Source organism: Anthonomus grandis, chromosome 20, assembly GCF_022605725.1.
Source record: "Anthonomus grandis grandis chromosome 20, icAntGran1.3, whole genome shotgun sequence".
NCBI classification, from domain to species: Eukaryota; Metazoa; Arthropoda; class Insecta; order Coleoptera; family Curculionidae; genus Anthonomus; species Anthonomus grandis.
In genome coordinates, this window is record NC_065565.1 from 7804302 (window position 1) to 7832151 (window position 27850).

General features: G+C 34.9%; 3 long non-coding RNA genes across 15 annotated transcripts; 2 read left to right on the forward strand and 1 right to left on the reverse strand.

Annotated features, from left to right (window-relative positions):
• Positions 1–179: 179 nt before the first annotated feature.
• On the reverse strand, positions 180–20108 carry LOC126747771 (uncharacterized). The gene is made up of 5 exons (XR_007664383.1): positions 19755–20108; positions 19524–19681; positions 18346–18492; positions 16393–16604; positions 180–296 (listed from the first exon to the last, which is right to left on the reverse strand). It is a non-coding gene; the product is annotated as an uncharacterized LOC126747771 (long non-coding RNA).
• LOC126747770 (uncharacterized) lies at positions 1224–13740 on the forward strand. 6 transcript variants are annotated; one of them, XR_007664381.1, is made up of 5 exons: positions 1224–1409; positions 6599–6684; positions 12473–12574; positions 12667–12761; positions 13543–13740. It is a non-coding gene; the product is annotated as an uncharacterized LOC126747770 (long non-coding RNA). The 6 variants fall into 6 exon arrangements; XR_007664378.1 differs by lacking the exon at positions 1224–1409 and adding an exon at positions 6023–6210; XR_007664382.1 differs by lacking the exon at positions 1224–1409 and adding an exon at positions 6501–6515 and having other exon boundaries at positions 6580–6684.
• On the forward strand, positions 17034–27850 carry LOC126747772 (uncharacterized). Of its 8 annotated transcripts, none has more exons than XR_007664389.1 (4): positions 17034–17159; positions 22220–22345; positions 24156–24210; positions 27832–27850. It is a non-coding gene; the product is annotated as an uncharacterized LOC126747772 (long non-coding RNA). The 8 variants fall into 8 exon arrangements; XR_007664386.1 differs by lacking the exons at positions 24156–24210; positions 27832–27850 and adding exons at positions 23613–23848; positions 26564–26676; XR_007664387.1 differs by lacking the exons at positions 24156–24210; positions 27832–27850 and adding exons at positions 23794–23848; positions 26564–26676.

The window sequence follows — 27850 nt, forward strand, 5'->3', positions numbered from 1 at the left end:
TTTAGAATAAACGATCCTTAAATCATCCTCTTTATTACAGTACAACTCTCCTAATCTAAAGTTACTCCTAACACTAGTTACAAGCAAAAGTGTGTTTTATTCTCTCTAGTTCAATGGTTCAACACCTTTGAATGCTTATTACTCTATCCATGGTCTATTGGGATCAATTAAACAATAAATAATGAATAAACAAATTTATTTATAATCTCACACAACTTTTCTTTACGATCTGGAGCAGTTGCTCTGCTCTTTTGTCTCCTGTGGTACCTTCATGTCTCCTCCACTCAAAGAGGTGCCTGCAAAAGGATGTTTGAGGTAAAAGTTGTATAAAAGACTCCTTTCGATGCACGGATTTCAATGATTTTTATACTGAAACTTGAAGGGAAGTTTTGAGGACGTTTTGGTGCAAGAATGAACCAAATCCGTTGATTGGAAGGGGAGATATTGCACCTTATGTGACAATGAGAGTTGGGAGTACAGGATTTTTACAAAATTGTGCATAAAATCGGTTCTACTGCACCGAATTCAATGATTCATGTCTTAAAAGTTGCAAAACGTCCTTCTGAAGCTTTCAAAGCAAAAATCAAATAAATCCGTCCAGGAGAAGAGAAGTTATTGCACTTTGTACAAAAATAGGGATCAACTAAAGTGTTTTTCATGAATTTCTCTATAAAATCGGTTCTACTGAACCGAATTCATTAATTCATGTCTTAAAAGTTACAGAACGTCCTTCTGAAGCTTTTAAAGCAAAAATCAAGTGAATCCGTGCAGTAGAACCGAAGTTATTGCACTTTGTACAAAATGGAGGGTCACTCGGAGGGTTTTTACAAATTTGCCTCTAAAGCCAGTTCTACTGACCTGATTTGGGTCATTTATGCCTTAAAAGTTGCGGAATCTGCCCTTTAAAGCCTTTAGGACCAAAATGAATGAATTCGTCAATCGTAAAATACAATTTATCACTAGTGGGTGTGGTAAGGGCTCGGGTGATGAGTGACTATGATGAAACATTCAAAAATTTTGCATTAAAGGCTAAAGGTGCCGAGGAACCTTTTTCCATTCATTTCATCGAGAAAATCCTCGAAATCAACCAATTTGGGGCCCAAATAGGCCCCCAATAGCCCCCCCCCCACCCCCAAAGTCCCATTAGATAATAAATATCGAGCAGAAAACAAACGAGTGCGCATGCACGGCGGCCATTTTGGTTCCCCATCGCCTCATTAGCTGTTGCGTGCGTCACTGGTCGAAAACGGAGAGGGGGAGAGAGAGAGCTCCCGGAAAAACGTCCGGGAAACCGGGAAAAGTGGGGATTAATTACGAAAAGTGCGTGAAAAGTGTCCTCGGAACTTCGAGCTTCATTTTGATGTAACTTTCATGGGCGTGCGCCGGTTTTTTCGAGGGTAAATCCCGAGGTAAGTTCAACGTTTTCCACTTCCTTTGTTCCAAAGTGGTTTTTTCACGAAAACTCGCGAAATCCGTGAGACGCATAAGAAAGAGCGTTTGAATCGCGTTCTATGAATCGAGGGCCTCATTTTGACGTATAATTCAATGGTGAGCATGAATTATTTTGGTGGTTATTGACGTGAAAAGATTTTCGTTTTTAATGACGTCACCCATGACCCTCTCATTAAATGGGAAAATGGCCGCCGTCATTTGGGCCTTATCGATAAAATCGATTTTTATAGTGTTTTTTTAGTTATAGTGCCTTTATCAGTGTATATTTACTCGTTTTGGTGTTTTAGTGTATTTTACATATATTTAGTGTTTATGATGTTATACCAAAGGACAGTTCTCGAAAGCAGGGCAGGACTGTGGACCCTAACTTTTCCTTCTGTGTTATTTATTTATTTATTTATTTATTATACTTTAATAAACAAATGTGTCCTCAATAATCAAAGAATGCTTTGAATCCAGAAAAATCCAGTTTTCTTTCCCTATAATCGTGTTGTTTATAGGGGTTCAATAAAGTTGTTTGTGTTTTATTTTTACCTTCTTCCAGACTTGTTTTCAACTGTTTACTGGTAAGATTTCATTTGTTTTTTATTGTTTTTAATATTTATTGTTTATTGTTATTTTGTGTTGCTATTATTAGTGGGGAAACACCTGTTTGGGGGGGCAGTCAAAGAAGTTATGTAGGGTTTTCCTCTTAGACACTTAATTTTCCAATTTTTTCCAGGAATTTTTTAGTTTTTCAAAATTTTTATAGATACATTTTTTGTTTAGAATTAAAAATCCTCTTCAATGATGCAATTTTCATGAAAATCGGTGGGAAATTAGAGGAGTTACAGCAAAAACACTTTTTTTTGGAAAATTTTTCTTATTTTTCCAATAACTGGGAAACTATTGGAATAATGAAAATTTTCATAAACACATGTTTTGTTTGGAATTAAAAATCCTTTCTTATGACCCAATTTCCACGAAAATCGGTTGAAAATTAGAGGAGTTATAGCAAAAACACTTTTTTTTGGAAAATTTTCCATAATTTCCCATTAACTTAAAAACAATTGAAGCAGTGAAAATTTTTGTAGATACATTATTTGTTTGGAATTAAAAATCCTTTCTTATGACCCAATTTCCACGAAAATCGGTTGGTAAGAAGAGAAGATATTGAACCACTTACCAAAATATGCTGTCGAGGATAGAATTTTAACCCATTGGTATACCAAAGCAGTTCTATGGTACCGATTTGAATGGTTTATGTCTTAAAAGTTGCAGAATTCTTTTTGGAACGTTTTAAGGTCAAAACCAACAAAATCTGATGATTACAAGGGAAAATATTCAATTTTTTGCAAAAACTGGGTCTCGACTAAAGAATTTTTACAATTTTCCCAATAAAATCAGTTCCACTCATCGGATTTCGATCATTTATGCCTTAAAAGTTGCAGAATATTCCTTGGAACATTTTACTATTAAAATCGAGCAAATCCAATCATGGAATATTCCCTATTCTTCATTTTTCTGAAAAATGACCTTGAATAAAGAATGTTCCAATAAATGTCCAAATAAAGTCACTTCTACTGGTTCAATTTCTATAGTTTATGTCTTAAAAGTTGCAGAACGTTAATCCAAAGCCTTCAAGACCAAAATCATGAAAATCGGTTGGTAAGAAGAGAAGATATTGAACCACTTACCAAAATATGGTGTGGACTATAGAATTTTAACAAATTGGTGCACCAAAGCAGTTCTATGGTACCGATTTGGATGATTTATGTCTTAAAAGTTGCAGAATTCTTTTTGGAACGTTTTAAGGGTAAAACCAACAAAATCTGACGATTACAAGGGGAAATATTCAATTTTTTGCAAAAACTGGATCTCAACTAAAGAATTTTTACAATTTTGCAGATAAAATTGGTTCCACTGAACCGATTTGAATGATTCATGTCTTAAAAGATGCAGAACGTTAATCCAAAGCTTTCAAGACCAAAATCATGAAAATCGGTTGGTAAGAAGAGAAGATATTGAACAACTTACCAAAATATGGTGTTAAGTATAGAATTTTAACATATTGGTGCACCAAAGCAGTTCTATGGTACCGATTGGGATGATTTATGTCTTAAAAGTTGCAGAAGGTTAATCCAAAGCTTTCAAGACCAAAATCATGAAAATCTGTTGGTAAGAAGAGAAGATATTGAACCTCTTACCAAAATATGGTGTTGGGGATAGAATTTCAACATATTGGTGCACCAAAGCAGTTCTATGGTACCGATTTAAACGATTCATGCCTTATAAGTTGCAGAATTCTTTTTGGAACATTTTAAGGGTAAAACCAACAAAATCTGACGATTACAAGGGGAAATATTCAATTTTTTGCAAAAACTGGATCTCAACTAAAGAATTTAACCGATTTGAATGATTTATGTCTTAAAAGATTCAGAACGTCAATCCAAAGCTTTCAAGACCAAAATCATGAAAACCTGTTGGTAAGAAGGGAAGATATTGAACCTCTTACCAAAATATGGTGTCGAGTAAAGGATTTTAACATATTGGTGCACCAAAGCAGTTCTATGGTACCGATTTGAATGGTTTATGTCTTAAAAGTTGCAGAACGTTAGTCCAAAGCTTTCAAGACCAAAATCATGAAAATCGGTTGGTAAGAAGAGAAGATATTGAACCACTTACCAAAATATGGTGTGGACTATAGGATTTTCACATATTGGTGCACCAAAGCAGTTCTATGGTACCGATTTGGATGATTCATGTCTTATAAGTTGCAGAATTCTTTTTGGAACATTTCAAGGTCAAAACCAACAAAATCTGACGATTACAAGGGGAAATATTCAATTTTTTGCAAAAACTGGATCTCAACTAAAGAATTTTTACAATTTTACAGATAAAATTGGTTATACTGAACCGATTTGAATGATTTATGTCTTAAAAGATTCAGAACGTCAATCCAAAGCTTTCAAGACCAAAATCATGAAAACCTGTTGGTAAGAAGGGAAGATATTGAACCTCTTACCAAAATATGGTGTCGAGTAAAGGATTTTAACATATTGGTGCACCAAAGCAGTTCTATGGTACCGATTTGAATGGTTTATGTCTTAAAAGTTACAGAACGTTAGTCCAAAGCTTTCAAGACCAAAATCATGAAAATCGGTTGGTAAGAAGAGAAGATATTGAACCACTTACCAAAATATGGTGTGGACTATAGGATTTTCACATATTGGTGCACCAAAGCAGTTCTATGGTACCGATTTGGATGATTCATGTCTTATAAGTTGCAGAATTCTTTTTGGAACATTTTAAGGTCAAAACCAACAAAATCTGACGATTACAAGGGGAAATATTCAATTTTTTGCAAAAACTGGGTCTCGACTAAAGAATTTTTACAATTTTGCAGATAAAATTGGTTCCACTGAACCGATTTGAATGATTTATGTCTTAAAAGTTGCAGAATGTTAATCCAAAGCCTTCAAGACCAAAATCATGAAAATCTGTTGGTAAGAAGGGAAGACATTGAACCACTTACCAAAATATGGAGTCAAGGATAGAATTTTAACATATTGGTGCACCAAAGCAGTTCTATGGTACCGATTTGAACGATTCATGTCTTATAAGTTGCACAATTCTTTTTGGAACGTTTTAAAGCCAAAACCAATAAAATCTAATGATTACAAGGGGATAAATTCAATTTTTTGCAAAAACTGGGTCTCAACTAAAGAATTTTTACAATTTTGCAGATAAAATTTGTTCCACTGAACCGATTTGAATAATTTATGTCTTAAAAGTTGCAGAACGTTAGTCCAAAGCTTTCAAGACCAAAATCATGAAAATCGGTTGGTAAGAAGATAAGATATTGAACCACTTACCAAAATATGGTGTGGACTATAGGATTTTCACATATTGGTGCACCAAAGCAGTTCTATGGTACCGATTTAAATGGTTTATGTCTTAAAAGATGCACAACGTTAATCCAAAGCTTTCAAGACCAAAATCATGAAAATCTGTTGGTAAGAAGGGAAGATATTGAACCACTTACCAAAATATGGTGTGGACTATAGGATTTTCACATATTGGTGCACTAAAGCAGTTCTATAGTACCGATTTGGATGATTTATGTTTTAAAAGATGCAGAACGTTAATCCAAAGCTTTCAAGACCAAAATCATGAAAATCTGATGAAAAGAACAGAAGTTATTCAACTTTGTATAAAAAGTTTTCACTCCTCATAAATTGTTAATATATTTTAATTTCATATAAAACCCTTAATAAATGCATATAAACAAAAATATTCATTACTCAGCAAATTATGCATCGATATTTATTGATTTCATCGAAAAAATCAGTCAAATAGGCCTCCTGGGGGCCCCAATATGCGACATACAAATGGGACCGTTTTCTGAGGTTATTTCATTATTGATTTCCTGGTGGAAAAGTTTTCCCCCAGATCTGGGGAATATCCCTAGTAAGGCCCTAATAAGTTGATTCGGCAACGTCGCGGCACGTCAGGTGTCATTAAACAAGTGCACGATGCGCATGCTCTAAAATATCGATCGGCCATAAGGCCGACTAAGAACGATCCTTCCTTTGTTCGCTGTGTAGTTGGGGGGGGGGACAATTTTCTGGGGAGTTGCTCCCGGAAAAACGTCCAGGAAATCGAGAAAAGTGGGGATTCAATACTGAAATTGTTTGAAAAGTGTTCTCTAGACCTTGAGCTTCATTTTGATGTAATTTTTATGTGTGTGCACCTGTTTTTTCGAGGGTAAATCCCGAGGTAAGTTTTCGGTTCTTTGTTCCTTTGTTCGAAAACGGTTTTTTTCGCGAAAACTCGAAAAATTCTTTGGATACGTAAAGGAAAGTACTTGAATCGTGTTCTATTAATCGATGGCCTCATTTTGGTGTATAATTCAATAGTGGGGCTGAATTATTTTGGTGGAAATTGATGTGAAAAGATTTTTCTCTTTAATGACGTCATCGCAACGACGCCGCCGTTCGTTCATGGGGCAAAATGGCCGCCGCCATTTGGCCTTATGGAAAATCGATATATTGATTATTGTTTTTACTAATTGGTGTTATCGAGTGCGTTTACTCTTTTTTAGGGTTTTTTCGTGAAAATTAATAAATTCTTCCTTTAATTATCCAGTTTTCTCCCTCCTTTCCAGACATAACCTCACTCATGGCCCCTCTGATGAAAGTTATCGAGTCCAGAGGAGGGCGAACAGAAGTAAATGCCTCTCGGAGGTCACAGGTAAACAATATTCATTTGTTTATTTGCAATTTGCGCTTAATTACATTGACAATTGCCAGTGGTGCTTAACAATTAAATATTTTTGCATTTTTTTTTTTTGAAATTCGGCAACATTAACAAAATATAAATTTAAATACATTGTTGCAAGAAACCAACCCCCTGTAGATATTTGCGTATATTTTATATGGTTTTTAATGCTTTTATTTGTCATTATGTATATCTTCCCTTAGAAGTTATACAGGGTGCTCCATAGTACCTTTATCGGTGTATATTGCTTCGCTTTGGTATAAGTGCTAATTTTTGTGCTTTTTGTGTAGTGTTTGTTTGTTTATAATATTATAAAATAAATTCTTTATATTGTATCAATAATTGGTGTGATACCAATTGTTTCCAAGACCAAATTGTCAAACTTCATGTTAGTAACTATGTACAAAGTGCATAGTGATCCGGGAAAAACAATTGCACCAGAGTTTCCATGGAAACTTTGAAGCTGTTTATGCATCGAAGCCATAGTAGCAACTTCTCGAAAGGCAGGACAGGACTGGACCATAATTTTGCCTTATTATATAATTTATTTATTTATTTATATGTGTATTATAATTTATATTGTTATGTATCATACAATTAATAAGAGAATGCTTTGGATCCAGAAAAACTGAGTTTTCTTTCCCTAATCGTATTGTTTAGGGGTTAAATAAAGTTGTTTGTTGTTTGCATTTTGTTTTTACCCTCTTCGAGATTTTTTTACTCTGTTGTTAAGGAGTTTGAAGGTTTGTACATTTATTTATTGTTTATTGTGTTTTTTTTGTGTTGTTTTATTGTTGGTGGGGGAACATCTGTTTATAAGAAGTTAAGAAAATCATTTTTCAAGTTTTCCACTTTTGACACATTTTGTTCTGTAACTTTGAAATTTTCCAGCTTTTCCAAATTTTCATAGATACATTTTTTGTTCTAAATTAAAAACCCCTCCTTTAGAGCCAATTTCCATGAAAATCGGTGGGAAATTAGAGGAGTTATGGCAAAAACACTTTTTTCCGGAAAATTTCCCTTAATTTCCCATTAACTAGAAAACAATTGAAGTAACGAAAATTTCCATAGAAACATTTTTTATTTAGAATTAAAAATCCTTTCCAATGAACCAATTTCCACGAAAATCGGTTTGAAATTGGAGGAGTTATAGCAAAAACACTTTCTTTTTGGAAAATTTTCCTTAATTTCCCATTAACTTGGAAACAATTGAAGTAACGAAAATTTCCATAGATACATCTTTTGTTCAGAATTAAAAATCCTTCCTTTTAAGACAACTTTCAAGAAAATCTGTGGAAAATTGAGGAAATTATGACACTTTGTCTTATAGGCACATTTTGGCAACGTCTCCCTTTAACTTTGGAATTTTCCAGTTTTTCAGCTGCCAGAAGCATTTCCTCTAAAGCTTTTCAATGCAAAAACTAACCTACAAATTGAATGTTTAGCAGAAGGTGTCAAGTTGGATCTTTCTAATCACTCGAGTATGGTCAGGTCTCGGTAGGTTGGGTCTCGACACAAAATATTGAAAAATTTGGGATTTTATTGCATAAAGGGGTGCTTACAGTGTTGTACATATCCGTTAAGGGTTTTCCCACATTTTCCTTAATTTCCATAAAAATCAGTGGGAAATTGTGGAAATTATTTCAGGTTTTACATGACACTTTCGATTTCTTGACATTTTGTTCAATTTTTCTTGTAACTCTGAAAGTTTCCGGTTTATCAAAATTTCCGTAAAGGCATTTTTTGTTCTAAATTAAAAGCCCTTTCATTAGAGGCAATTTTCATAAAAATCAGTGAAAAATTGGGGGAGTTACAGCAATTTTCACTCATACTTGTCAACGACTTTGGCAAATTTCCCAAATTTTTCTTTAACTCAAAAACCATTAGGTTTATAGAAATTTTTGTAGATACATTGTTTGTTTGGAATTTAAAATCCTTTCTTTGAAGGCAATTTTCACGAAAATCGATGGAAAATTGGGGGAGTTATCGCAATTTTTGGCTTTCCAATTCTATATCGAGGACCTTGGGGCAACTTTCTCCTTTACTCAGAAGCAGTTGGGTTTATGAAATATCTTATAGATACATTTTTTCTTTAGAATAATAAATCCTTCCTTTTAAGACAATTTTCATCAAAATCGGTGGAAAATTGGGGGAGTTATCGCAGTTTTTGACTTTATTCCTACATTCTATCGAGGACCTTGGGGCAACTTTTCCAAAATTTCCCTTGACGCGAAAGCAGTTGGTTTTATGAAATATTTTGTAGACACATTATTTGTTTGGAATTAAAAATCCTTTCTTATGACCCAATTTCCACGAAAATCGGTTGGTAAGAAGAGGAGATATTGAACCACTTACCAAAATATGGTGTCGAGGATAGAATTTTAACATATTGGTATACCAAAGCAGTTCTATGGTACCGATTTGAATGGTTCATGTCTTAAAAGATGCAGAACGTTAATCCAAAGCTTTCAAGACCAAAATCATGACAATTGGTTGGTAAGAAGAGAAGATATTGAACAACTTACCAAAATATAGTGTGAACTATAGGATTTTCACATATTGGTGCATCAAAGCAGTTCTATGGTACTGATTTGAACGATTCATGTCTTATAAGTTGCAGAATTCTTTTTGGAACATTTTAAGGGTAAAACCAAAAAATATCTGATGATTATAAGGGGAAATATTCAACTTTTTGCAAAAACTGGGTCTCGACTAAAGAATTTTTACAATTTTGCGGATAAAATTGGTTCCACTGAACCGATTTGAATGATTCATGTCTTAAAAGTTGCAGAACGTTAATCCAAAGCCTTCAAGACCAAAATCATGAAAATCTGTTGGTAAGAAGAGAAGATATTGAACCTCTTACCAAAATATGGTGTCAAGGATAGAATTTTAACATATTGGTGCACCAAAGCAGTTCTATGGTACCGATTTGGATGATTTATGTCTTAAAAGTTGCAGAACGTTAATTCAAAGCTTTCAAGACCAAAATCATGAAAATCTGTTGGTAAGAAGGGAAGATATTGAACCACTTACCAAAATATGGTGTCAAGGATAGAATTTTAACATATTGGTGCACCAGATTAGTTCTATGGTACCGATTTGAATGGTTTATGTCTTAAAAGATTCAGAATGTTAATCCAAAGCTTTTAAGACCAAAATCATTAAAATCTGTTGGTAAGAAGAGAAGATATTGAACCACTTACCAAAATATGGTGTCGAGGATAGAATTTTAACATATTGGTGCACCAAAGCAGTTCTATGGTACCGATTTGGATGATTTATGTCTTAAAAGTTGCAGAATTCTTTTTGGAACGTTTTAAGACCAAAACCAACAAAATTTGACGATTACAAGGGGAAATATTCAATTTTTTGCAAAAACTGGGTCTCGACTAAAGAATTTTTACAATTTTGCAGATAAAATTGGTTCCACTGAACCGATTTGAATGATTCATGTTTTAAAATATTCAGAATGTTAATCCAAAGCTTTTAAGACCAAAATCATTAAAATCTGTTGGTAAAAAGAGAAGATATTGAACCTCTTACCAAAATATGGTGTTGAGGATAGAATTTTAACATATTGGTGCACCAAAGCAGTTCTATGGTACCGATTTGGATGATTTATGTCTTAAAAGTTGCAGAACGTTAATCCAAAGCTTTAAAGACCAAAATCATGAAAATCTGTTGGTAAGAAGAGAAGATATTGAACCACTTACCAAAATATGGTGTGGACTATGGAATTTTAACAAATTGGTGCACCAAAGCAGTTCTATGGTACCGATTTGAATGATTTATGTCTTAAAAGTTGCAGAATTCTTTTTGGAACATTTTAAGGGTAAAACCAACAAAATCTGACGATTACAAGGGGAAATATTCAATTTTTTGCAAAAACTGGGTCTCGACTAAAGAACTTTCGCAATTTCCCAAATAAAGTCACTTCTACTGGTTGAATTTCTACGATTTATGTCTTAAAAGTTTAAAAATTAACATTTTCCAGGCATCCAGAGCCATTTTTAAACTGGTCCAGGCATTTGGTGCCTTTTTATAATAATTCCCATGCATTGCAACCCATTTTTCCTCTTGTACCAGGGAATTAAAGTAAAAATCAGCTTCTTCCAGGCATTTGAACGGGTTCTACTGAACCGATTTGAATGATTCATGTCTTAAAAGATTCGGAAGGTTAATCCAAAGCTTTTAAGACCAAAATCATGAAAATCTGTTGGTAAGAAGGGAAGATATTGAACCACTTACCAAAATATGGTGTGGACTATAGGATTTTCACATATTGGTGCATCAAAGCAGTTCGATGGTACTGATTTGGATGATTTATGTCTTATAAGTTGCAGAACGTTAATCCAAAGCTTTCAAGACCAAAATCATGAAAATCTGATGAAAAGAACAGAAGTTATTCAATTTTGTATAAAAAGTTTTCACTCTTCAGAAATTGTTAATATATTTTAACCTCATATAAAACCCTTAATAAATGCATATAAACAAAAATATTCATTACTCAGCAAATTATGCATCGATATTTATTGATTTCATCGAAAGAATCAGTCAAATAGGCCTCCTGGGGGCCCCAATATGCGACATACAAATGGGACCGTTTTTTGAGGTTATGTCATTATTGATTTCCTGGTGGAAAAGTTTTCCCCCAGATCTGGGGAATATCCCTAGTAAGGCCCTAATAAGTTGATTCGGCAACGTCGCGGCACGTCAGGTGTCATTAAACAAGTGCACAATGCGCATGCTCTGAAATATCGATCGGCCATAAGGCCGACTAGGAACGATCCTTCCTTTGTTCGCTGTGTAGTTGGGGGGGGGACAATTTTCTGGGGAGTTGCTCCCGGAAAAACGTCCAGGAAATCGGGAAAAGTGGGGATTCAATACTAAGAGTGTTTGAAAAGTGTTCTCTAGACCTTGAGATTCGTTTTGATGTAATTTTTATGTGTGTGCACCTGTTTTTTCGAGGGTAAATCTCGAGGTAAGATTTTGGTTCTTTGTTCCTTTGTTCGAAAACGGTTTTTTCGCGAAAACTCGAGAAATTCTTTAGATACGTAAAGGAAAGTACTTGAATCGTGTTCTATGAATCGAGGGCCTCATTTTGGTGTATAATTCAATAGTGAGGACGAATTATTTTGGTGGAAATTGATGTGAAAAGATTTTTCTCTTTAATGACGTCATCGCAACGACGCCGCCGTTCGTTCATGGGGCAAAATGGCCGCCACCATTTGGCCTTATGGAAAATCGATATATTGATTATTATTGTTTTTATTAAATGGTGTTATTGAGTGTGTTTACTCTTTTTTGGTGGATTTGCTTATTTTCTTTTATTTTCTTATGGAAAACAAGAATTTTCCACTTTAACACTTTTTTTAATTTGACATATTTTCCAATTTTTCTCTTTAACTCCCAAATTTTCCACTTTTTCAAAAATTTCATGGATACACTTTTTGTTCTAAATTAAAATCCCCTCCCTTAGAGCCAATTTCCATGAAAATCGGTTGGAAATTAGGGAAATTATGGCAGTTTTTCTACTTAAGACACTCCCATTAGTTTGACACATTTTGTCCATTTACTCCCCAATTTTCCACTTTTTCAAAAATTTCATGGATACACTTTTTGTTCTAAATTAAAATCCCCTCCCTTAGAGCCAATTTCCATGAAAATCGGTTGGAAATTAGGGAAATTACGGCAGTTTTCCTACTTAAAACATTCTCATATTCAACTGTTTTTCAAACGTTTTCCTTCATTGTTTCAGACATAACCTCACTTATTGGCCCTCTGGAAGTTACCGAGTCCAGAGGTCAAACAGGGACAGAAGATATCATATAAGAAAAGGACAAAGAGATAATCAAAAGAGGTCAGTATAGGTACATCCTCTTTTATTTAATGGAGAACAACAACTAGCTTTTGTTTTTTTTTTTAACTTAACATTTCTTTCAATTGTTTCAGAAGGAATCTCAAGGCACACGTGATTCCTCTCGAGTCGTCCCTTTAAGCAGGATGGAAAACAAACGAAGACTGGAAATGCCCCTCGGAGGCCAGAGGTAACCAACATTCAATTTTCTCTCTCTCTCTCTCATTCATTCATTTGTTTACTCGCTTTTTATTAACATTTTCATTGCTTATAACGGAAACAAGGTATTTATATAATAAATGCGGTGTTGCCACTGTTGCATGCTTTTAAAGTGTACAAAATTGTTGCATGGGATTAGAAAAAGTAGAAGGGTGAAATTTGGCAACATATATAGCGACACTCGTTTGTTTTTTTTTACTCGCGCATGCTTTTTGATTGTCGTGTAATGCTTACGTCCTCACCTACACATAACCTCAATGTTTGCACCGGATTATTTTTTGTGCGTTTTTAATACCATTGTCACCTGTAGTGTATATATTTCCATCTCACTTGTACATACCAAAGAAAAAAAAAACAATTGACACCATGGTACCAGAGAAAACCGTTAAATAATGTAGCAGTACCTTAGAATAGATAGATGCTTGTATATAGATATATGTTTCCATCTCGCTTGCACCCAAGTAACTTTTAACAGAAACAATTGACAGAATCCAGTTTTTTCCCCCCCCACCACCATAAGACAGACAGTAACTCTATAGCTATAGTGGGACGCCATTAACGCTTTCATTTGTTCATCATCAAACAAACAAACAATTGAACGTTTCTCTTGCAAAAATGGGGTTAGAAGGAGCATATTAGACCACTGACTGACTATAGAGACACCATGGTAACAGCTTCAGCTGTTTTCCTCAAGGATACTGTAGTAGACCGAGGGGGGGGAGGTTTCTTTTGTTTTTTTTTTTTTTTTGAAGAAATCCAGAAGCCTGCGGTGACGACGTTCATTTGTTTCTCGAAGAAGCCAAGGGAGAGGGGGCAGCAGAGGAGCAGATGATCTTTGATGCATTTTTCTTTTGTTTGTTTTTCCTCACAAAAAATGTATTTTTATTTATATTTTTTTTATTATTATGTATTTTTCTTTTGATTAATTGATAATAAAGTAAGCGGCAGTTTTTAGTGTTTTTTTCCCCCTTAAACCAGTCGTTTAGGGCCAATAAAGTCGGTTGTATGTGTTTTATTTATTTTTTTTACCCCCTTAGTGTTGTTTCACTTTTTACGGGGTTTTTTTGCTTTTTTTAATAAAATTGAAGAAATATTTAAATTTACTGTTTTGGGGTTTAAAAGGGCACCATTTTGGTGCAAAAATGAAGAAAATCGGTTCATTAGGTCCGGAGATATTCGACTTTTAGTAAAAAAGGGTTTTCTTAAAGGTTCTTGATGAATAAACTCGGTTCTACTGAACCCATTTGAATGGTTCATGCCTTAAAAGTTGCAGAATTCTTTTTGGAACATTTTAAGACCAGAACCAACAAAATCCGATGATTACAAGGGGATAAATTCAATTTTTTGCAAAAACTGGGCCTCGACTAAAGAATTATCACAATTTTTCAAATAAAATTGGTTCTACTGAACCGATTTCAATGATTCATGTCTTAAAAGTTGCAGAATTCTTTTTGGAACATTTTAAGACCAAAACCAACAAAATCCGACCATTACAAGGGGATAAATTAAATTTTTTGCAAAAACTGGGTCTCGACTAAAGAATTTTCACAATTTTGCAAATAAAATTGGTTCTACTGAACCCATTTAAATAGTTCATGTCTTAAAAGTTGCAGAATTCTTTTTGGAACGTTTTAAGACCAAAACCAACAAAATCCAATGATTACAAGGGGATATATTCAATTTTTTGCAAAAACTGGGTCTCGACTAAAGAATTTTTACAATTTTGCTAATAAAATTGGTTCCATTGAACCCATTTGAATGGTTCATGTCTTAAAAGTTGCAGAATTCTTTTTGGAACATTTTAAGACCAAAACCAACAAAATCTGATCATTACAAGGGGAAATTTTCATTTTTTTGCAAAAACTGGGTCTCGACTAAAGAATTTTCACAATTTTTCAAATAAAACTGGTTCTACTGAACCGATTTGAATGGTTCATGTCTTAAAAGTTGCAGAATTCTTTTTGGAACATTTTAAGACCAAAACCAACAAAATCTGACGATTACAAGGGGATAAATTCAATTTTTTGCAAAAACTGGGTCTCGACTAAAGAATTTTTACAATTTTGCTAATAAAATTGGTTCCACTGAACCCATTTGAATGGTTCATGTCTTAAAAGTTGCAGAATTCTTTTTGGGACATTTTAAGACCAAAACCAACAAAATCCGACGATTACAAGGGGATAAATTAAATTTTTTGCAAAAACTGGGTCTCAACTAAAGAATTTTCACAATTTTTCAAATAAAATTGGTTCCACTGAACCCATTTGAATGGTTCATGTCTTAAAAGTTGCAGAATTCTTTTTGGAACATTTTAAGACCAAAACCAACAAAATCTGATGATTACAAGGGGATAAATTCAAATTTTTGCAAAAACTGGGTCTCAACTAAAGAATTTTCAAAATTTTTCAAATAAAATTGGTTCCACTGAACCCATTTGAATGGTTCATGTCTTAAAAGTTGCAGAATTCTTTTTGGGACATTTTAAGACCAAAACCAACAAAATCTGATCATTACAAGGGGAAATATTCAATTTTTTGCAAAAACTGAGTTTCGACTAAAGAATTTTCACAATTTTTCAAATAAAATTGGTTTTACTAAACCGATTTGAATGGTTCATGTCTTAAAAGTTGCAGAATTCTTTTTGGAACATTTTAAGGGTAGAACCAACAAAATCTGATCATTACAAGGGGATATATTCATTTTTAGCAAAAACTGGGTCTCGACTAAAGAATTTTCACAATTTTTCAAATAAAATCGGTTCTACTGAACCGATTTCAATGATTTATGCCTTAAAAGTTGCAGAACAGTCTGGCAAACCATCCGATCAATAGAAGAAGGAATATTCCTTCCTCTTAACAATTCAAAAACCTTGTTTTCCGGAACTTTCACCAATTTTAACACCGAGTATTCCTCGCTCTTTTTAGGCGGCATGAGGGTGTAGCAGATCCGGTTGGCGTTATAGTCTCTTCCCCGGGGGCTTGTCTCTACGGGGGCAAAGTCCTCGGGACGTGGACAGAAGAAGGACCTGTGAAGTAGACGATAAGGCGGCGGAATATACCTTGAAAAGGTGAGGAATGTTTTTTTGCGAATATCTTAATTATTTCTTTATGCGCTTAAATGAAACTGGCACTCGAAGGAAGGGCTTCTTAGGGCGAACGTTTTGATATACGATACATTTTTCTGAGTCAAGTAGTTTCTGAGTTATCGCCACTTTTACCCACCGACCAGATTTGAGGTCCATTGACATTTTCCCTTATAACTCCTAAACTATTCAAGATATTTTCATAATTCTTTCGCCATATTATCGAGAACACTCTGCAGATCGATTCTGTGCAAAAATATCGATTCTATATTAAAAAATGAATAAATTAGAGCAATATTGGCTCTTAAAGGTACTCGGTAAAGGTTTTTGAGGATTTCTCAGGCACTTTTTGAGGCACTCAAATGGGACTTTCACTCAAACGATCTGTGTTTAACGAGGAACATTTTGGTATATGATACACTTTTCTGAGCCAAATAGTTTCTGAGTTATCACCATTTTCGCCCACGCACCCACCAGACCTAAGGTCTCTGGACTTTTTTTTTTTTTGCTTATTACTTACCAAATGTTCAATTGCATCCAGTAACCAGCGGGATATCAGCTCCTCCCCCCCTCCTCCTCCTTCCATTTACTCCCGGAGTTTCTTTTCCAAAATGGCCGATCTTCTTTTGTTTCCGCTCCAGGTCGATCTCTCTCTCTCTCTCTCACACGCATTAATCGTACTTCTTGTCGACCCTCTCCTGTAGAAACTCCTCCTTTTTTTCGTCTCTCGTCCTGGAAATTGAGCGTTTTTTTGAGGAAATTTTTGAGTTACTCAATCGAGGGTTTCCACTCAAAGAACGGGCGTTTTCTGAGGCACGTTTTGATATATGATACATTTTTCTGAGCCGAGTGGTTTCTGAGTTATCCCCGCTTTTACCCACCCACTAAACTTGAGGTTTTTCATCCTTCTAGGACGTTTTCCCTTATAACTTCCCAACTATTTGAGATTTTTTAATAATTCTTTTGTCATGTGCTTAAGAACCCTTTGGAGATGGGTTCTGTGCAAAGATAGTGGTTCTGAGCAGAAAATTGGCTGGGTTAGGGTCAGTTTAGTGACTCAGGGTCCAAAATTTCGTTTTTTGAGGATAACTCCTGAATTTTTTGAGGTATCGAATTGAGGTTTTCACTCAAAGGAGCAGTGTTTAATGAGGAACATTTTGATGTATAATACTTTTTTCTGAGTCAAGTAGTTTCTGAGTTATCGACACTTTTGTCTGTCCACTTGATTCAAGGTTTTTGAAAAGTTGCAGTAACACTTTTTTGAGTATATCTCGGGCATTTTTTGAGGTACTCAAATGAGGGTTACACTCAAAGGAACTGTGTTTAATGGAGAATATTTTGATGTATAATAAATTTTTCTGAGTCAAGTAGTTTCTGAGTTATTGACACTTTTACCTGTCCACTTGATTCAAGGTTTTTAAAAAGTTGCAGTAACACTTTTTTGAGTATATCTCGGGCATTTTTTGAGGTACTCAAATGAGGGTTACACTCAAAGGAACTGTGTTTAATGGAGAATATTTTGATGTATAATAAATTTTTCTGAGTCAAGTAGTTTCTGAGTTATTGACACTTTTACCTGTCCACTTGATTCAAGGTTTTTGAAAAGTTGTAGTAACACTTTTTTGAGTATATCTCGGGCATTTTTTGAGGTACTCAAATGAGGGTTACACTCAAAGGAACTGTATTTAATGGAGAATATTTTGATGTATAATACTTTTTTCTGAGTCAAGTAGTTTCTGAGTTATTGACACTTTAACCTGTTCACTTGATTCAAGGTTTTTAAAAAGTTGCTGTAACACTTTTTTGAGTATATCTTGGGCATTTTTTGAGGTACTCAAATGAGGGTGTCACTCAAAGGAACTGTGTTTAATGAGGAACATTTTGATGTATAATACTTTTTTCTGAGTCAAATACTTTCTGAGTTATCGACACTTTTGTCTGTCCACTTGATTCAAGGTTTTTGAAAAGTTGCAGTAACACTTTTTTAAGTATATCTTGGGCATTTTTTGAGGTACTCAAATGAGGGTTACACTCAAAGGAACTGTGTTTAATGAGGAACATTTTGATATATGACACATTTTTCTGAGTCAAATAGTTTCTGAGTTATTAACATTTTTACCCGCACACCTGATTCAAGATTAATTTGAAATTTTCACTAAGACTTTTTTGAGGATAACTCCAACACTTTTTGAGGTATTCAAATAAGGTTTTCACTCAAAGGAGCTGCGTTTAATGAGGAACAATTTGACATATGATACATTTTTCTGAGCCAAGTAGTTTCTGAGTTATCCCCACTTTTACACAACACATTTTATTCATTGGCCCACCCACCCTCCAGATTTAAAGCCCATTGACTTTTTCACATATTCCTCCCCCTCTGTATAAAAAAATATAAAGAAAAGAATAATAAATAAATAAATAAATAAATAAAGAGGACACACCTTAATTAAAACTCTATAATTAAATCACTTACATTTATTCCAATTTAAAATAAAGAAAACTCCATCTGGTGGTCAGGTTGGCAACTGTTCAGGGTTCCTTTTCTTCTTCTCGGTCAGCTCCTAAAAAGGGGCTTCCGGTTCCCCCATTCCATCCCCTAAAAAGCAGCCAATGGGGCTCCCTATAGCAAGAACTACTTCAATCAAAATTATACTTCGGAACCAAATATCTCGAGAACCGTTGGTCCCACGCAAAAAACCTCGGGGAGCAACTTCGTAGACTTTTTCGAGATCTACAAAAAAGCCCCCTATGATTTTTTTCATTAGACCAACCAAACCCGAGTTATGACCCCACCTTGGTTTCCTCTCTCTCTCTCTCCCATATTCCCACCCTATTTGTACCTTAAAATAAATAAATGGGAGGGAGGGGGCGAAGGGGAAGTAAACAACCCCCTTAAACAATAAACAAATTATAAACAAAAGACAAAAACTTACTGGGCGAGGCCACTCAAGGGGTGGGGAAGGATGCACCACTTTCAGTTGTTTTGGCATAAGGGAAAAACTGATTTTTATTCCAGGCATTTGAAGGAAAAATAATTTAATGACTCGAATGGGGGTTTCACTCAAAGGAGGAGGGTTTAATGAGGAACATTTTGGTATATGATACACTTTTCTGAGCCAAATAGTTTCTGAGTTATTGACACTTTTAGCCGCACACCTGATTTATGGTTTATGGATATTTTCAGTCAGACATTTTTGAGGATATCTCAAGTAATTTTTGAGGTATCGAATTGAGGTTTTCACTCAAAGGAGCAGTGTTTAATAAGGAATATTTTGATATATGATACATTTTTCTGAGTCAAATAGTTTCTGAGTTATTGGCACTTTTACTCACCCACCTGATTTAGGGTTTATTGACATTTTCGGTCAGACATTTTTGCGGATATCTCAAGTAATTTTTGAAATATTAAATTGAGGTTTTCACTCAAAGGAGCTCTGTTTAATAAGGAACATTTTGATATATGATAAATTTTTCTGAGTCAAGTACTTTCCGAGTTATCCCCACTTTTACCTGTATCAGGCTTTTTTTTTGAGACATTTTCCCCAATAACCTCCTAACCGTTTAAGATATTCCAATTATTCTTTCACATTATTAAAGAGAACACAAATTATTTTACAATTTTATCAAAAAAAAAATGATGAATGCACTTACAGCAACATAAGTCTCCCCGCTCTCTTTGCATCACCCGAGCAGATCCCAATATGGGATATCTCAATTTCACTTCCGTTGGCCCTGGTTTTAATGCTTCTCCTTCTCCAAATCTACTGGTTCAGCCCTAATAGGGCCCCCTTAGTCCTTATTGAGCTTCCCTAGGGAGAGGACACCACTACTTACAATAATAATGGCTTCGGAGCCAAATATCTAGGAAACCATGCCACTTACATAAAAAAAATTGTAGACTCGATTTTGTAGAGCTCCTCGAGGTCTACAAAAAGAAGCCTCCTAGGGGTTGTGTCGATTTAAGCTTCAGGAACCGTGTTGTAGGTACCCCAAAAAGACTCTTTCTTTGTCTTCTTCTTGGGGGGTGGTAATGATGCTCCTTCTGCTCTCTCTCTCTCTCGAGAGAGAGAATTTTCCTTCCTTTTTTCACATACTTACGTATCACAAGGGATAAATACATAAATCCCTTATAATAAAGGGGGCACATGGGGAATATTAAGCTGAAATAATGAATGAGGCACAACGTGAAAGGGGCGTGGCGTGGCGTGACGGCCATTTTTATTAATGAAAGCGTAGTAAGCGTCATTGTGACGTTTTGTACGCGTTCCTCGTCGATAGATGGAGCCTGGGTCGAGTGTAAGGTCAGAAAAAGAGAGTGCATTTTTGACAGTTATGACATATAAATTATTTATTTATAATGTGTTTTAATACTATTTTCTTTTATTTCAGGTATCTACTAGAGTACAGTCAAGTAAGCCGTTTGTTTCATACTAAGCATGAAAGTTTGAAAATCGCCAAATAATTCTGTCAAAGCCAGGCATTTGTCTGACTTTGACCTTGGGGGGGCGGTTCAAGGTCACATTTGTTTGACCTTGAATTCTCTCTCTCTCTCTTTTAAGGATTTTCAAACTTATTAAAGCCCTTCAGGCTCTAAGTCGCTTTGACTTAGAAAGAGGTACACACTGACACACTTGCCCTCCTTGTCGTTTTATGACCGTGATAGCAGCCTCCCTTGGGACACCCTGTAAACGATGCCCACCCCGTCACTTTCTCTTTCAGCTCGGGTCCCTTAAAACACTCACACACACCGGAAGTAAAACGTGAGAAAAATCCGGGTTGTTTTCTCGCGGTTCGCTTCCGTATTGTTGCATGACACACACACATTTCCGTGCTCGGGGGTGCCAAAACCCTCCCCCGAGCATGCCGGGGGTGCCAAATTGTCCCCCGGGGGCGTCACCAAGAAGGTTTCTCCCTTTTTTTGGCCCTCTTCAGTCCCTTTTGTTATCAGCATAAGTTTTTATGGTGGTAATTAAATACTGAAGGAGGGTTGTAACTTAAAAGTCAATTTTTTCAAACATCTGCATCCCCTTTAGTCCCTCGATGTTCAGCATGAGGTTTTATGGTGATCGTTCGATACTACGGGGGGTGGTTTTGGTGCTTTTTGGTGACGTCATTCGATGGGGGAAGCAGTGATGTCTTTTATGGAATGTGGAGTGCCAAAAATCCTCCATCGTTGCCGTGGGGGTTCGGAGCCCTTCAGGTCGGACCCCGTTTGCGTTCGGTGCTTCCTAAGGGTTCATACGCTTTAACGATTAAATGGTAAATTAAATAATTTAATGATTATTGGGGTAAATCGTCCATCCAAACGCACATTTACTAATCATGACGTCTCTTTCAGGCTTTTTTATTGTCATCGGAGGACCGCTCGTCATGTACCTCTCTTTCAGGTTTCTCTTTCAGCTCCGCCATCTTCAGGGAGTCCACAGGATCAGGATCGAGTCGCCTTCGGTTGTTGTCTTTGTTGGGAGCCACTGATTCGGCCACCACAACTGTGTGTTATGAGGAACATTTTGATGTATAATACTTTTTCCTGAGTCAAGTAGTTTCTGAGTTATCGACACTTTTGTCTGTCCACCTGATTCAAGGTTTTTGAAAAGTTGCAGTAACACTTTTTTGAGTATATCTTGGGCATTTTTTGAGGTACTTAAATGAGGGTTACACTCGAAGGAGCAGTGTTTAATGAGGGACATTTTGATGTATAATACTTTTTTCTGAGTCAAATAGTTTCTGAGTTATCGACACTTTTGTCTGTCCACTTGATTCAAGGTTTTTGAAAAGTTACAGTAACACTTTTCTGAGTATATCTTGGGCATTTTTTGAGGTACTCAAATGAGGGATACACTCAAAGGAATTGTGTTTAATGAGAAACATTTTGATGTATAAAACTTTTTTCTGAGTCCAGTAGTTTCTGAGTTATCGACACTTTTATCTGTCCACTTGATTCAAGGTTTTTGAAAAGTGGCAGTAACACTTTTTTGAGTATATCTTGGGGATTTTTTGAGGTACTCAAATGAGGATCACACTCAAAGGAAGTGTGTTTAATGAGGAATATTTTAATGTATAACACTTTTTTCTGAGTCAAGTACTTTCTGAGTTATCGACACTTTTGTCTGTCCACTTGATTCAAGGTTTCTGAAAAGTTACAGTGACACTTTTTTGAGTATATCTTGGGCATTTTTTGAGGCACTCAAAGGAGCTGTGTTTAATGAGGAACATTTTGATGTACATTACTTTTTTCTGAGTCAAGTAGTTTCTGAGATATCGACACTTTTGTCTATCCACTTGATTCAAGGTTTTTGAAAAGTTGCAGTGACACTTTTTTGAGTATATCTTGGGCATTTTTTGAGGTACTCAAATGAGGGTTACACTCAAAGGAGCTGTGTTTAATGGAGAATATTTTGATGTATAATACTTTTTTCTGAGTCAAGTAGTTTCTGAGTTATCGACGCTTTTGTCTGTCCACTTGATTCAAGGTTTTTGAAAAGTTACAGTGACACATTTTTGAGTATATCTTGGGCATTTTTTGAGGCACTGAAATGAGGGTTACACTCAAAGGAACTGTGTTTAATGAGGAACATTTTGATGTATAATACTTTTTTCTGAGTCAAGTAATTTCTGAGTTATCGACACTTTTGTCTGTCCACTTGATTCAAGGTTTTTGAAAAGATGCAGTGACACTTTTTTGAGTATATCTTGGGCATTTTTTGAGGTACTCAAATGAGGGTTATACTCAAAGGAACTGTGTTTAATGAGGAACATTTTGATTTATAATACTTTTTTCTGAGTCAAGTAGTTTCTGAGTTATCAACACTTTTGTCTGTCCACTTGATTCAAGGTTTTTGAAAAGTTGCAGTGACACTTTTTTGAGTATATCTTGGGCATTTTTTCAGGTACTTAAATGAGGGTTACACTCAAAGGAACTGTGTTTAATGAGGAACATTTTGATGTATAATACTTTTTTCTGAGTCAAGTATTTTCTGAGTTATTGACACTTTTGTCTGTCCACTCGATTCAAGGTTTTTGAAAAGTTACAGTGACACTTTTTTGAGTATATCTTGGGCATTTTTTGAGGTACACAAATGAGGGTATCACTCAAAGGAACTGTGTTTAATAAGGAACATTTTGTTGTATGATACTTTTTTCTGAGTCAAATAGTTTCTGAGTTATTGACACTTTTGTCTGTCCACTCGATTCAAGGTTTTTGAAAAGTTGCAGTAACACTTTTTTGAGTATATCTTGGGCATTTTTTGAGGAACTCAAATGAGGGTTACACTCAAAGGAACTGTGTTTAATGGAGAATATTTTGATGTATATTACTTTTTTTTGAGTCAAATACTTTCTGAGTTATCGACACTTTTACCCGTCCACTTGAATCAAGGTTTTTGAAAAGTTGCAGTAACACTTTTTTGAGTATATCTTGGGCATTTTTTGAGGTATTCAAATGAGGGTTACACTCAAATGAACTGTGTTTAATGAGGAACATTTTGATGTATAATACTTTTTTCTGAGTCAAATAGTTTCTGAGTTATCGACACTTTTGTCTGTCCACTTGATTCAAGGTTTTTGCAAAGTTGCAGTAACACTTTTTTGAGTATATCTTGAGCATTTTTTGAGGCACTCAAATGAGGGTATCACTTAAAGGAGCTGTGTTTAATGGGGAACATTTTGATGTATAATACTTTTTTCTGAGTCGAGTAGTTTCTGAGTTATTGACACTTTTGTCTGTCCACTTGATTCAAGGTTTTTGAAAAGTTGCAGTAACACTTTTTTGAGTATATCTTGGGCATTTTTTGAGGAACTCAAATGAGGGTTACACTCAAAGGAGCTGTGTTTAATGGAGAATATTTTGATGTATAATACTTTTTTCTGAGTCAAATAGTTTCTGAGTTATTGACACTTTTGTCTGTCCACTTGATTCAAGGTTTTTGAAAAGTTGCAGTAACACTTTTTTGAGTATATCTTGGGCATTTTTTGAGGTACTCAAATGAGGATTACACTCAAAGGAACTGTGTTTAATGGAGAATATTTTGATGTATATTACTTTTTTTTGAGTCAAATACTTTCTGAGTTATCGACACTTTTACCCGTCCACTTGAATCAAGGTTTTTGAAAAGTTGCAGTAACACTTTTTTGAGTATATCTTGGGCATTTTTTGAGGCACTCAAATGAGGGTATCACTTAAAGGAGCTGTGTTTAATGGGGAACATTTTGATGTATAATACTTTTTTCTGAGTCAAATGGTTTCTGAGTTATCGATACTTTTGTCTGTCCACTTGATTCAAGGTTTTTGAAAAGTTGCAGTGACACTTTTTTGAGTATATCTTGGGCATTTTTTGAGGTACACAAATGAGGGTATCACTCAAAGGAACTGTGTTTAATAAGGAACATTTTGTTGTATGATACTTTTTTCTGAGTCAAATAGTTTCTGAGTTATTGACACTTTTGTCTGTCCACTTGATTTAAGGTTTTTGAAAAGTTGCATTTACACTTTTTTGAGAATATCTTGGGCATTTTCTGAGGTACTCAAATGAGAGTCTCATTCAAAGGAGCTGTGTTTAATGGAGAATATTTTGATGTATATAACTTTTTTCTGAGTCAAGTAGTTTCTGAGTTATCGACACTTTTGTCTGTCCACTTGATTCAAGGTTTCTGAAAAGTTACAGTGACACTTTTTTGAGTATATGTTGGGCATTTTTTGAGATACTCAAATGAGGGTACCACTCAAAGGAACTGTGTTTAATGAGGAATATTTTGATGTATAATACTTTTTTCTGAGTTAAGTAGTTTCTGAGTTATCGACACTTTTGTCTGTCCACTTGAATCAAGGTTTTTGAAAAGTTGCTGTAACACTTTTTTGAGTATATCTTGGGCATTTTATGAGGTACTCAAATGAGGGTCTTACTCAAAGGAGCTGTGTTTAATGGAGAATATTTTGATGTATGATACTTTTTTCTGAGTTAAGTAGTTTCTGAGTTATCGATACTTTTGTCTGTCCACTTGATTAAAGGTTTTTGAAAAGTTGCAGTAATACTTTTTTGAGTATATCTTGGGCATTTTTTGAGGTACTCAAATGAGGGTGTCACTCAAAGGAGCTGTGTTTAATGGAGAATATTTTGATGTATGATACTTTTTTCTGAGTTAAGTAGTTTCTGAGTTATCGACACTTTTGTCTGTCCATTTGATTCAAGGTTTTTGAAAAGTTGCTGTAACACTTTTTTGAGTATATCTTGGGCATTTTTTGAGGTACTTAAATGAGGGTGTCACTCAAAGGAACTGTGTTTAATGAGGAACATTTTGATGTATAATACTGTTTTCTGAGTCAAATAGTTTCTGAGTTATCGACACTTCTGTTTGTCAACTTGATTCAAGGTTTTTGAAAAGTTGCTGTAACATTTTTTTGAGTATATCTTGGGCATTTTTTGAGGTACTCAAATGAGGGTGTCACTCAAAGGAACTGTGTTTAATGAGGAACATTTTGATGTATAATACTGTTTTCTGAGTCAAGTAGTTTCTGAGTTATCGACACTTTTGTCTGTCCATTTGATTCAAGGTTTTTGAAAAGTTGCTGTAACACTTTTTTGAGTATATCTTGGGCATTTTTTGAGGTACTTAAATGAGGGTGTCACTCAAAGGAACTGTGTTTAATGAGGAACATTTTGATGTATAATACTGTTTTCTGAGTCAAATAGTTTCTGAGTTATCGACACTTCTGTTTGTCAACTTGATTCAAGGTTTTTGAAAAGTTGCTGTAACACTTTTTTGAGTATATCTTGGGCATTTTTTGAGGTACTTAAATGAGGGTGTCACTCAAAGGAACTGTGTTTAATGAGGAACATTTTGATGTATAATACTGTTTTCTGAGTCAAATAGTTTCTGAGTTATCGACACTTCTGTTTGTCAACTTGATTCAAGGTTTTTGAAAAGTTGCAGTAACATTTTTTTGAGTATATCTTGGGCATTTTTTGAGGTACTCAAATGAGGGTGTCACTCAAAGGAACTGTGTTTAATGAGGAACATTTTGATGTATAATACTGTTTTCTGAGTCAAGTAGTTTCTGAGTTATCGACACTTTTGTCTGTCCATTTGATTCAAGGTTTTTGAAAAGTTGCTGTAACACTTTTTTGAGTATATCTTGGGCATTTTTTGAGGTACTTAAATGAGGGTGTCACTCAAAGGAACTGTGTTTAATGAGGAACATTTTGATGTATAATACTGTTTTCTGAGTCAAATAGTTTCTGAGTTATCGACACTTCTGTTTGTCAACTTGATTCAAGGTTTTTGAAAAGTTGCTGTAACACTTTTTTGAGTATATCTTGGGCATTTTTTGAGGTACTTAAATGAGGGTGTCACTCAAAGGAACTGTGTTTAATGAGGAACATTTTGATGTATAATACTGTTTTCTGAGTCAAATAGTTTCTGAGTTATCGACACTTCTGTTTGTCAACTTGATTCAAGGTTTTTGAAAAGTTACTGTAACACTTTTTTGAGTATATCTTGGGCATTTTTTGAGGTACTCAAATGAGGGTCTTACTCAAAGGAGCTGTGTTTAATGGCGAATATTTTGATGTATAATACTTTTTTCTGAGTTAAGTAGTTTCTGAGTTATCGACACTTTTGTCTGTCCACTTGATTCAAGTTTTTTGAAAAGTTGCAGTAACATTTTTTTGAGTATATCTTGGGCATTTTTTGAGGCACTCAAATGAGGGTTACACTCAAAGGAGCTGTGTTTAATGGAGAATATTTTGATGTATAATACTTTTTTCTGAGTCAAATAGTTTCTGAGTTATCGACACTATTGTCTGTCTACTTGATTCAAGGTTTTTGAAAAGTTGCAGTAACATTTTTTTGAGTATATCTTGGGCATTTTTTGAGGTACTCAAATAAGGGTCTTACTCAAAGGAGCTGTGTTTAATGGAGAATATTTTGATGTATAATACTTTTTTCTGAATCAAGTAGTTTCTGAGTTATCGACACTTTTGTCTGTCCACTTGATTCAAGTTTTTTGAAAAGTTGCAGTAACACTTTTTTGAGTATATCTTGGGCATTTTTTGAGGCACTCAAATGAGGGTTACACTCAAAGGAGCTGTGTTTAATGGAGAATATTTTGATGTATAATACTTTTTTCTGAGTCAAATAGTTTCTGAGTTATCGACACTTTTGTCTGTCTACTTGATTCAAGGTTTTTGAAAAGTTGCAGTAACATTTTTTTGAGTATATCTTGGGCATTTTTTGAGGTACTTAAATGAGGGTCTTACTCAAAGGAGCTGTGTTTAATGGAGAATATTTTGATGTATAATACTTTTTTCTGAGTTAAGTAGTTTCTGAGTTATCGACACTTTTGTCTGTCCACTTGATTCAAGTTTTTTGAAAAGTTGCAGTAACACTTTTTTGAGTATATCTTGGGCATTTTTTGAGGCACTCAAATGAGGGTTACACTCAAAGGAGCTGTGTTTAATGGAAAATATTTTGATGTATAATACTTTTTTCTGAGTCAAATAGTTTCTGAGTTATCGACACTTTTGTCTGTCTACTTGATTCAAGGTTTTTGAAAAGTTGCAGTAACATTTTTTTGAGTATATCTTGGGCATTTTTTGAGGTACTCAAATGAGGGTGTCACTCAAAGGAACTGTGTTTAATGAGGAACAATTTGATGTATAATACTTTTTTCTGAGTCAAGTAGTTTCTGAGTTATCGACACTTTTGTCTGTCAACTTGATTCAAGGTTTTTGAAAAGTCGCAGTAACACTTTTTTAAGTATATCTTGGGCATTTTTTGAGGCACTCAAATGAGGGTACCACTCAAAGGAACTGTGTTTAATGAGGAACATTTTGATGTATATTACTTTTATCTGAGTCAAATAGTTTCTGAGTTATCGACACTTTTGTCTTGTCTACTTGATTCAAGGTTTTTGAAAAGTTGCACTAACACTTTTTTGAGTATATCTTGGGCATTTTTTGAGGTACTCAAATGAGGGTTAC